Genomic DNA, 12,949 nt, shown 5'->3' with positions numbered 1-12,949 from the left:
TAAGGAATTGTTGTTTTGTTTTGTATAATTTAACATGTATGCTATCTTATCCAAGCATTTGCAAATGTGGAGTATGATATATGGATTTAGATATCCAAAATGAATGAAATAAATTGCCATTGTGGCTCATTGTTCTAGTTTCTCATTGATGTCTTGCCCAAGTTTTCTTAGTGACCATGTCATACATAGCTTAGACAAATTTTTTGGCTGTGAGAAAATGTAAATTAGTATATTGTTTCTCTAAACTTGTGTTGTTGTTTCAGGATTGGGATCTATGAGTAATCAAGATGATTAAAAGGAAGTTTTCTATAGAGGGAATGGAGGAAGAGGATTTGGAGGATACCTGTGACGAGAAGCTCTTTGATTTCCTCCATGCAAGTAGAAATTTATCCAAATTTGTTTACATAAGAGATATGCTTAATGTTTCTTTTGATTTGAAGAGCTCTTGAAAGAACTTCAAGACAAATTGAAGGATTATAGGGAGTTTTATGATGGACATGTTGAAGGCCTAGAGATTGAGGGATTTTTCCATTACAGTGATGTAGTGGATTCTACCAGTGCTGCTTGAACAACTTTGCAACAAAAAGGTTTAGCCTTATTGATGAGAAATTCAAGAAGTGGGAAGTAGATTGCCCTTTTCATCAGAATCAATTGTGGATCTACGACTGGATTAAATTGTGGATCCTTGTTGTGCCTAGAGGGAGATCTATTCCAGTTGCTTGAGTTCAACTCTATGGCTGGGGATATGCAATATAGGCAAGGAGATCTAGAGTTGGCTCCCTTTGATACATACATTTGAGTGCTTTTAAGTCACTAGCTATGTGCCTCTCAATCTTATAGTTCCCAAATCCTTCAACAAATAGCTCTTCTTTTGCTTGTTGTCTCTTAATAACATTAGGTATTAGTGTTCGATGAAAAACCCAATACAATATATCAAAATCCTCTATATCTACTTTGAATGCTCCTAGCCACAGATGTTGTATTCTAATTGAATACTAAATGACATTGAGTGATTGCAGTGATATGATGAAAGTGCTCTATTCATCAAGGTAATAGAGACCCTCTCTAGTTTTGTGCATTTCAAAATCTCACTTTCATCAAGTTTAACCATGTTGTACCTCTTCTAGTGACAAGTCATAGAATGTGATCATTAAACATTGTAGGGTGGGCAAGTCAAAGAAAATATTGTTAAATTCATTGAATATAACTTCCTTTTTCTTGCCCATGAAGCTAGCCTTGATATGGAAAGGCTCACTTAGAATCTTTATCACTTTGTTTTTCATTCTTTGTGTCTGATAGTTCTAACCACATATGGCCTTGGAAGTATGCAATTGCATATTTGTTCTTGCTTCATATTTGATTGTAAAAGCTAGAAAAGTTGTATATAAGCATCTCGACTGATACCAATACTATCTAGTGTCTTTTGCACTAACTCACTATCCAAAGAATGATTCTTTATAAATGACTCCAAGCATTGTTTCTTTGCATTTTTAATTTCTTCTTCTTCAAAATATCTTTTGAAACTACTGAAGGAAGAAGATGATAATAAAACTGAGATGCTTTTAAAGAATCTCTTTCACTTGCATTTGGTTGAAGAAGAGACCTAAACAAAGTCAACATCACAAATCAATACAATTAATTATAAACAAAGCCATATTTAATATTTTTAAAGTGAAAAAAATATACCTTGCTGCTTGGATTCTTTTATTGCAACCACCTCCTCCTCGTTTGAGACTCAATATTTTCAAGAGCCTTTTGTCGATTTCGAAGGCCTAAAATAGTTTTCTTTCATTCATAAGATTTGACGCGTTTCTCCAACGAATGAATCCTCTGTTGACAATCCTTTAGCTTCTGTAACAACTCATTGTTATGTTTTGATAAAAGATGGACGTTCTCCAATTTGAGAACATCTTTTTCTACAACCAAACTAAGTATATAACCCATAAATCCATTATAACCATCACCACAATGAACCTCAATAGTAAAGAGCTATTATAGAAAGGCAGAGTGCTATTTTTGCTAGGGTCTTTGGGATATAGCCTACTATCCAACCAAAGATCAAGATTCTTCTTTCCTTCAAACCTGAGTATATGTTTTATAGACTCTGTAATTGTAATGGGTTTTGTTCTCTTCCTTATTGGTTCATACTCACTATCCAACTTAATATGAAGATGATAGAGAGGTCTTTTACTAGAGCTATAGAGATCATTGGATGGCTGATCCATAGCTAAGGATGTGATTAGAAGATTGGATTGAAAAACTATGTGAATTAGAAATAAGAAAGAAAACGAAGAAGAAACTAGTAAGGATGGGAAAGAAAGAGGGAGTGAGAATGGAGAGAAGTAATCAAACGTCGAACAAAATTCAAATGAATATTAAATTTCACTTTAATGAGGACGAGTAAAATCTTCATTATGACAATCTTTGTCACCTTTATGGTGGCCTAGATTTCTAAGTTTGATGGGACCACGAGAATATCACGACAATGACTTATTAAATTTTTTATATATTTACTTACCAAAATATAAATGTTTTTAAAAATCTAAAGAATGATTGATTTCCTAAAATGTTTTCTCTCTCTAGGATCGCTTACAGGGCATTTTCGAGACCTCAAAACTCCCCTAATGGAGGATAGACCTTCTGTTCATTGTGTTCAGGCAAACGTGTTGTTCACTACCATTTGGAACAAATCTATTGTATACTATTAGGGCAAGTATTTGACTAATCTAATGCTCTATTAATACTTATCGGGCAAGTTTGTTATGCCTAGATGATGTATTGATGCTGCAAAAAGGCTTTTGGATTGATTAGAGCTTGTTTAGCTCAATATTTGGAAGGTCTTTTGCTATTGTACCCTGTGGACAACAAGCTTACAGGTTGAAAGGTTATATATTGCATACCTAAAGATACTTTTGAGATGCTACATAGAGATATTCATACTTGCTATTGATTAGTATACTTGCATATGTTTATGTTGATATCTAAGACTTAGCTTTGAGCTCCATTGGACATATACTTATAGTGGCTATTTGCTTTCGTGGATTTCCATTTATACGTTTGAAGGATTATTGTGAATAGATGCTCCCGGATGTATTAATTCATGTCATTAGATACTAAATGTTATGAGCATTATGTATTGATCTTTTCTTTCTCACTTTAGATTCTAGGTTCATTTCAAATGGGAGACACTTGTATTTACTTGAAAGAGCTGGGTTCTTTGAGATAGTGGAACTATATTCATTTATATCTTTGCTCTCCTATATGCTACGTAATGTAGATGCTTCCACTTGTAAGTTAATTTTCATTCCATATGCTTTGGAAATTAACACTTACCTCTGTCAAAATTTTGTTAGTGATGTATATGCTTATGGGATGTGTCATCTAATGACACTTTGAGTTTGCGACCATCTTTGGTATCAGTAGTTTATGCCTATTCACTCTTAGTTGCATTCTTTAGATGCGAGTTACTATATGGAGATCCCTAGCAGTGGGATCTTACTATAATCATCATTGGATTGATGTACACTCCTGCACTTATTGTAGTGGTAATGTAATTACTATTTTCAACATTCTTTTGGAGAGCAAGAAGTTTGATTTGACACTCTTTTGATTGTAGTTTGTGGATAACTATATCCTCATTTGTTCCACCCTTTCACCTACCATTTGGATCGATTTTGGGGATGGTTTCCTTTAATTACAATAGCACATACTCTTGTCATTTGTAGTCCTTTGAAGTCATCATGGTAGGTACTTCTCATGTTTTTATTGACCGCGCTATTTTTAACATTGAAAAGCTTGATGGCAACAACTTCTAATGTTGAAAGACACAAACAGGGAAACTTGATGCAAAGGGAGTAGGTAATCCATTGAAGTTAGAGGGCATAAAGCTAGAGATTTATGATACAAAGGATTGGGAAGAGCTTGATGAGCTATGCAAGTCCACAATTATTTTTTCATGATCAAAGTAGGTGTACTTCAATGTCATTGGCATTGAGGGTGGTGCTTATGCATTATGGAAAAAGATTTGTGACCTTTATGACAAAAAGAGTTATGCATCTTAGTTACATTGGTTAAATAAGCTTTTGGATCTTCACATGAAAGAATGCACACTTATGTTTACTCATTTGAATAAGTGTCACTCTATTTTTAGCCAGCTTGTTTTGCAAGACATTAAGTTTGAGGGTAACATAAAGTCTTTGTTCTTGTTTATCACATTGCTTGAGTCATGAGATATTTTTCATACGATCATGAGTGCTAACCCCTTGAGAGTGGTTTTAAATACAGTGATGTAGACATTGCTCTACTCAAAGAAAAAGTAAAAGAGGAAGAATATTGATGCAGCTCATACTTCTCATTCATTGAATGTTAAATGTAAAAATGGTAATAATAGCCATGGTAGAGACTCACAGCCCAATAGAAACAAGTCTCAATCTTGTGCACAATCTCATAGTAAGTTCCAAGTTTGTAAATCTTCTTTGATATATCATTATTGTATGGGTAGCAAGGTCACATTAAGCCACAGTGCCATAAAATCCACAATGATAGGTGCAATGAGAAGGGTAAGGGAAAAGTATAGGAAAATACAAAGTCCACTGACATTGTACCTAAGTCTAGTGAAGGTAGAGGGATAAATATAGTAGAGTACAATTTTGATGACTACATTCTTGCAACTTCATCTCTTGATACCACTCAATTGACTGATGCATCGTTTGCTTACTCTTAGTATTGGTCTCTTCATTTGGGAGATTCCTTTCATGTTAGCCTACATTGCCATTTCTTTCATAGCTATTGTATTATTATCCCACATTACCATTGATTTCATAGCCACCGTATTTTTGCCCCGCATCACCGTTGGTTTCATAGCTGCAGTATTGGTACATATTTAGTTAAACTAGTAGACGACACTGCATTAGATATCATTGGCATAGGTAATGTTTGACTACAGTGTGATATTGGTGCTCCATTTTTGCTTCATGATGTATGCTATGTCGTGACTTTGATGAGGAGCCTTATTTTATCTAGACAATTGGATGATGAAATGTACCATGTATCCTTTGGTTATTCTTCATGAAAGTTCACATGTGGTAGTCTCATTTTTGCTAGAGGTGCCAAGGTTGGTAGCCTCTACCCTTTGCTTGTTTCTAGGTTTGTCAACGATGTATTGGAAATGACTAATCTTTTATATGTATCTTTATGGAATTATCACCTTGGGCACATGCCTTTAAAAGAACTAAAAATATTGACCCATTTGTAGTATCTTCTATCCTTAGATTACTATTTTTTTGATTCATGTTATCATTTTTTGTATGGTAAGTAGAGTCATAATTTACATAAGAAGTCTAGTTCTACATGTATGGGTAAGCCTTTGGCTCTTATAAATTTTGTGTTTGTGGCTCCACACCCTATTAGTATTTTGGTGGCATGAAGTATTCTATTACATTCATAGATGATTTGTTGCGTAAGGTTTGGGCATATCCCATTAAGTAGAAATCGAATGTTTTACTTATGTTTCAGAACTTTTTAATCATGGTTGAGAACTAGTCTAGGTATCTATTAAAATACCTATGACTTTAAAAAAAGGGTGAATATGCCTCAAAGGATTTTTAGTAGCTATGTGATCAGAAGGGTATTAAGCATCAATTGATTGCCTCATACATTCCATACAAAAATGGTAACATAGAGTACTTAAACATGATTATTTAGGAAAGAGTTTGTAGTATGCTTAGTCAAGTAAGCTTACAGCAACACTTATGGACTAAGTAGTTATCATTGCTATGCATCTCATTAATAGATCTCCATGTCTTGCTCTCAATAGTAGAGTTGCAAGTAAGTATTGTCTTAAAAACCTCCATTGTATGCTCACTTACAAGTCTTTAGATATGAGGATTTCTCCCAAGTTTCCAAAGACAAGCACAATAAGTTGAATTCAAAGTCTGCCAAATATATCTTTCTTGGATATGGGAATGTAGGTGAGATGGGCTATCATCTTTGGGATCCATAGGCTTGAAAGATCATCCACAATCATGATATTAGCTTCCATGAGAATAAGATACATATGAGATGAGAAACATGCTTAGATATATAGAATGACCTTTTGGAGGAGTCTTTTTTTACTATATAGCTGTTCCCAATGAGATAACCTACTGGACTTGTTCTTTATGACATAGTGACTTAGGATCTACATGTTGTGTAGGATTATGATGTTGGATAGAGAGTATAGACCGTACAAGCCCCCACAATCAGTTTTGAGATACTCTATTAGAGCTCTTGGGGGGTCACTCATATGTGTGTGTGTGTGTGTGTGTGTATGTGTGATGGGTTTAAAATAAGAGATTTTAAAAACAAAAATTTTATACATTTTCACATACAAAATGATGTAATATAATGGGGTTATTTATCGATCAAATAAAAAATATTATATTTTATTCATTAAAAAATCACAAATAAGGATATTTATAAATAGACCTTGAATACACATGATATAGAGAGTATATATATATATATAGTGAACCTCCTGAGCTAGAGATTCACGTACTCTTGACCATTATGAGTCCTCTATGGATTATGTGATGAAGACAAACTCTACTAAGCCACTTATTTATAAGGAGGCTATAGGTAGATGCGATTCTCATTCTTAGGAGAGGGCTATGCGATCTGAGTTTAATTTACTGCTGAAGAGCTATACATGGGACTTAGCTTCCATGCATGCATTGCCATGTAAGTGGATGCATAAGTTGAATAGTATCCATGGTCACCTTAAGTTAGTGTATAAGGCCAAATTAGTCCCTTAAGACCTTAAGCAAGAAAATTGAGTTCATTTTGATGAGATTTATGATCTTGGCCTTAGTTGCTTAGTTGGATTTGGATATTTATGAGATGGATATTAAGACAACTTTCATACATGGTGACCTACATGAGAATATTTATATGCAATAGTCTAAGAACTTTGTTAAAAGAGGCATGGAACACCTAGTGTGCAAATAAAAGAAGAGTCTTTATGGACTTAAGTAAGGCACCTAGGGAGTGGTATCATAAGTTTTATGCTTTCATGTATTTGTAGGGGTATTCCCACAATTATATGATCCATGTCTATACATGAAGAAGGTATGTGATTGTAGCCTTATTATCTTGGTGCTTTATGTTGACAATATGCTTATAGCTAGGAGTTCTCATGTTATGTTGGATGCTTTAAGGGCTTAGCTCAAGAAGAGTTTTGATATGAAGGACATGGGATAGGCTTCACACATACTTGGTATGTGCATTACGTGGAATCGCTCTAAGGAACTTCTCTACTTATATTAGAAGAACTACATACATAGAGTACTTGACCAATTCCATATGCATGATAGTAAGCCTATTGGCTATCCTTTACCTTCTTATGTGAAGGTTAGTTAGATCGATTGTCCATAGTCAAGTGATGAGAGGGCCAAGATGGCCAAGATTCTATATGCATTTTTAGTGGGATAGTTTAATGTATGCCATAATAGCTACTTGCCTTGACATAGCATTTGCAATGGGATTTGTGGCATGTTATATGGTTACACCTAGAAATTGACATTGAAATGCCATGAAGAATACCATGTCTTCCATGCGAAGACAAAGCACATTGAGGTACATTATCACTTCATCAAGAACATGGTAGAGAATAAGTCCATTGAGGTTGTTAATATCCCTAGAGATATGAATTTTGCATATCTACTCACTAAATGCTCCTCTTGGAATGATATGCCTTCCTTAGGAGGTTGACAAGAATGGGATGAGATGACGTCTTTCCTCATCCTATTGTACTCTATATATACGTTATAATTTTTCTCATGTTTTCTTTCACTCATCATCAAGGCCCATTCGCCTTTAAGTGGAAGGTTGTTGGGAGTTAAAGGCCGCCTATGCCAAGTTTCCTACATTTACTTGTATACACTCACCTTTCATTCAATAATTGCATTTTGTTGCCATCATCATCATTGATATCCAAACATTATATTCAATATTCCAAAGATAATAATGTATCTTCCATTATATATCATATTTTCACATGGTCTTAGATGAAAAAAGTACATTGGTATTGTTGCACTTTATGTTGCTATTATTGCTCATTCAATTTTGCTACAAGCTACATTTAGTGCTCCAAGGGCTACCAAATCTTGCATTTTACTCAATAAGCTTCATGTGAGCTAGGTGACCTAAATTATTGGGGGCCTTATTCAGAGATTGGATGACCTATTTTTTGCTAGCCACCTTGTGTTTTCTATCCTACATCCATGCTATAGTTGCTCCACCTACATTTGAGTTGCTTTTGTCTTTGTAAAATCCCCTGTTGTTGTTTAGTAGACATATTACAACTCGCTGATCTTGTTTTTGGTAGTTGCTCTACCTAGTTCTACCGTTGTATAATCCCACATTATTGTTGACTACCTATATTACAACTCATTGATCTTGTTTCTGGTGGTTGGCCAACTATGGCATGTGACAACCTCGATCATCTTTCACCTTTCATCTTCATGTATGGTTTCCATTTTTTCCTGGTTGTGCTTTATTTACCACATTCTCTTCACTTGTTGATCCATTTTGTTGTGTGATTTGTATATGTAAACTACTTGAACTATTTAATATTTGATTGTTTGGGTGTATTGGCCACAATTTCCCTATGCACTCAATTCGTGTTATTGTGATTCAATGATAGGAAATAGACCTATCATGGCATTTATTAAGCTAATAAAAAAAGTAAAATCCTTGCTCCAAATAGGAATAAGTATACGATAATCCATATGTATGAGCTCAGTGATAATCTATATATGTAATAAACAATAGAAATCCAAATAAGCTATGGATGTGTGTATTGTGGATAGGAATAGAAAGATATGTTGTGGATTGAGGTATGAGAGAAAATACTTGCATGATTTCCTAGTGTTTAATATTTAGATTTTTATCCTATTTGAACATTAAGTATTAGTACATTTAATCATATTTCCTTGACATTCATTAAACGCAAGTTTACCTTTGGATGTCATATAACACAAATGTCTCTTGTAAATTAGTAACTATTGTGAAAAGTGTTTATTTACAAAGCCTTACCAACAAGTTCATGATCAACTTGGCATGGGGGTTTATTATTTGCAAGTGTGTGTTTGCAATATGTTCCATTGTTAGGAGAAAAAGGAAAAGACAAAACCTATTAGTAACTCACATATCTAGAGATAAGGATAGAGAAAGGAGGGATTTGAGTTGTAGCAACAATTATTTGAAGTTAAAGTCTAGCTTAGGTAAGAGGCACCAATAGAATTTGATAACTTGCAATTATTTTCCAAAGCCATAATTGAACAATGGGAATGATTCTTGGCCGAGGAAAGAATGACATGGATTTATCAAAGGACATTACATCCTTGATGCCATAATTGAACTATGGGAAGGACTCAAACACATGCAAAAAATATTCTTTCAAGATTGGGTCTTCCTTAAACATCACTTTAGAATGCTTGTGATTGTGGTAAATGGGACTTTTTTTGAAGAGCCTTGGAAATATGGTATTAGGGTAGTGGTTTATCAAGTATATCTTGAATCTTTAAGGTGGAAATAAATGGATTTGTCATTGGCTCATTTGAACTAGGAAAATCGATTGGGCAGGAGTGCCCACTTGCACCCATCCTATTTGTCATAGTTTTTGATGCATTGGGATGGCTATTGGGAAAAAAAAGTCACCATTGAAGCATTTAAGGTATTCATTCAACTGCAGCTTGTGTTGAAGGTCTATGTGTTGGACTAGCTTCAAGATAGAGGCTACTGTGAGATAAAGATGGCATCGCCATGTTTCCATATGCTAGGGATACCTACAGGGTTGAGACTTGGGATTCACCATGAAGAAACACATGATTATATTTGGTAGTCATACCAAACTTAAGGGGAAGAAAAACCTCCAAGCTCCTGTTATGTTACACAGTTACTATAATCTATGTTTCTTCAAGGCCCAAGGCAAATAGAATAGGACAAGATGACACGATTTGTCAACAGTCCTCTTATGCATGTTAAAGGGGTGACTCTTTATTCTTTTTTTAAAATCTTATAGAAAAGTAGTTGTTGTATTTTAAAAAAAGGGAAGAAAGAGAAAGTATTTGCATATTTCAAAATGCTTTAAGGATAAGGCTGAGGTGGTTAAGATCAACATATAGGGTGTCACATGCTCCTTTCAAAGGGAGTTCATGGAGAGCTATTGGTTGAAGGCGAGTTAGGTCTTTTCCATATAAATCCTATGGGGGGAGAACATAATTCCATTCGAATGATAAGTCCTTGGGTGATTTGTGCAAACTTGCAACACAAACTCAGATTTTAGTAATGCGGACGATGAATTAAAGAAACCTTTGAAAATTGCATCATTACACTGGCACCAAATATTCCAAAGAAAGATGGCTTGGACAAAACAATGGGGGTAGCCATTAGCTTCACCAAGTTGGATTTCTTTCCAAGAGAATGGTCGAGGGTAGTATTCCTTGAGCAGAATTTAGAGGAATTTCAATGCTTCATAGTTAGACCTACAATTCAGAAACAAGTGAGAGATAGATTCAACCTTGACATTGCATCTAAGATGTAGCCCATTTCTAATCCCCAATCATAGTGCTCTTCCCCCTATCCACAAGCCTTTATTAATAATTAACCAAATTAAGGTCGATTTTTTGGAGGGTATGACCAGCGATCATATGTTAATAAAATAAAAATGCCATCAGTGTTTGTCCTAGTTTAGGGGCCATCTCTCATTAAGTTTTTTTATAAGTTTATGATTGGGAGATTCCATATTTGGAAGGGGGAGGAGGGGTATATCATTGTCCTAGCATATTGCCCTACAGTTGAAGTTTGAGACCCTTCTATTAGTTATAGCATATTTTCCTATAAGAGACACCCTTTTATTAGTAAAAATTTTACAAAAATGATAGTTGTAAAATCCCTTGTTTTGACCTCATGTGATACATACATATATTCATGAGTGACCCCCAAGACGAGAGCTAATTTATCATTTTTCAGATTGAACTTCTATTTGAGTTGGGGAGGGTTGAGCCATTTTTCTTTGTGAAGTCCCAAAGGTCGATCCGTTTTTTATAGGCCTTGAAGGAAATTTTAGGCAATTGAGCAGAGTGGGTCTGCATTAGAAAGTGATCCACACTGAATCAAATGTGAACCAAGGTAGGGCTAAATTTTATTTTTTGGAAAGCTTGATCCTATTTTTGTATTTTAACTAGAGAGTCTAGATGTTTTTGGCTGGGGATAGCCTTTTGAATCGTAATGTCTACATGTGTAAAGGCTACCACTAATATATAGAAACTCCACTATTGGCATTCTTTGAGGGTGAATTTGTTGGCATGCCTGCATAGGAGGATTGGCCAATCCTCTTTGGACCTTAGCAAGCTCTGGCTATCCATTTGGCTGGTAGTTTGTCTACAAGGAGGGAGATATTTGGTAGTCCCAACCCTCCTTCCTCTTTTGGAAGGATGCAAGTATTGCGTGCAACTTTAGGGATTCCCTTCCCTCCACTAGCTTAAGGATTACTACTCTACTTGCTAGGTTCTCCTCAAATCCTTGCTAGGACTCTATCTTTATCATAAGTTTAGCTATCTTTGGTTTTGTGTGACCATAAAATCCATTGGAATTATTAGTAGTCTAAAAATCATCGGTTCAAAAGTTATCTTACATGCTTCGTTAGTGAGCCAATCAAAAGGGGGTTGGATGAGACTCTTCATGCCTGTTTTATGAGTGTTTATCAATCCTAAGGTAGTGCAAAAAATCCGAATGCACCTCCAAAATCCCTACTGGAGGATTCCTGATTCTTAAATGTGTTGTTGGTGTCATCCAATGAACTAGTTTAGTATCATTTTTTTGTCACAGTTGGGGAGGGAGATACCTTTAAGATTCCCTTCTTCCACCTCAACCTGAACAAGCCATCCTAGGGCTCTCTAGCAATTGCAAAGAGGAGTGGAGCTAATGGATACCCTTGCTAAAGAGACTTGCAAAGAGGGAAGAGAGAGATGCCCTTAACTACAACTCAGATGAGGAATTTCCAAATAATGTTGTTACAAACTTGTTAAACCTTTTGCCATATTCCATGTCACAGAGGGATTGAAAGAGGAAATCCCACTCTGTGAGGTTATATGACTTGTCAAAGTTGATTATGAAGAAAATAAAGTCTTGTTTCAATTCTTGGGCAATCCATCCCTTCCCACATGATAATAATAGGATCAAGGATAAAATTTTCCTTGATAAAGCCCCTTTGTTCTCTTTTAATCCACTGGTCAACGTGTCCAACAATACATCTTGCCAATCCTTTGGCAAAGATTTTGTATGTTGAGGTTAAACATGTAATAGGTCTCCAATTTTAGAGCAAGGATTTATCATCTCTCTTGTGTATGATCTTGATGACACCTACATTAATGTAGTGGGGTAGGGCCTCGAACCTAATAGAGTTCTTCTAGACAGTTAGGAGTGGGGCATTAAGGATCTCTTTGAATTCTTGGAAGAATTCACTAGGGAGCCCATCAAGTCTAGGTGTTTTTCCTTTTTTGAGTTCATGTATTGTGTCACCTATTTCAATAAGGGAGACATCCTGGTATAGGAGATTAGCTATGGAGATAGGAACAACTTTGGGTCGTCTAAGTTGAGCAATCCTTGCTCTGGAGTTGGTTCTTTCTTTGCTATAGGTGGGAATTGAATTAAAGATGTTTTTATTATGGACTAGCATGAGGTTTTGTTCTTGGTTCATGGCATGATCCCCTTCATCATCCATAAGGAAACAGAGGGTCTCTCTCTCCTTATTTCTAGTAATTTGCAACATTTCTTTGGTGGGTCTATCAACCTTTCTAGCCCACTAGTTTCTAGTGAATAGCATAAAATCTTTAGCTTCAATCTCTTTCCCTTAAGGTCCACAACCTCAATCGTAGTAGGTCAACTTGGGCTTCTAAGTGCCCTTGGT

Source organism: Lygodium microphyllum, unplaced genomic scaffold (genome assembly GCF_053477565.2).
Source record: "Lygodium microphyllum isolate KBCC unplaced genomic scaffold, Lygodium_microphyllum_v1.1.10 scaffold_69, whole genome shotgun sequence".
Taxonomy (NCBI): Eukaryota; Viridiplantae; Streptophyta; class Polypodiopsida; order Schizaeales; family Lygodiaceae; genus Lygodium; species Lygodium microphyllum.
The sequence above is the reverse complement of the archived record's forward strand: the minus strand, read 5'-3'. Positions refer to the sequence as shown.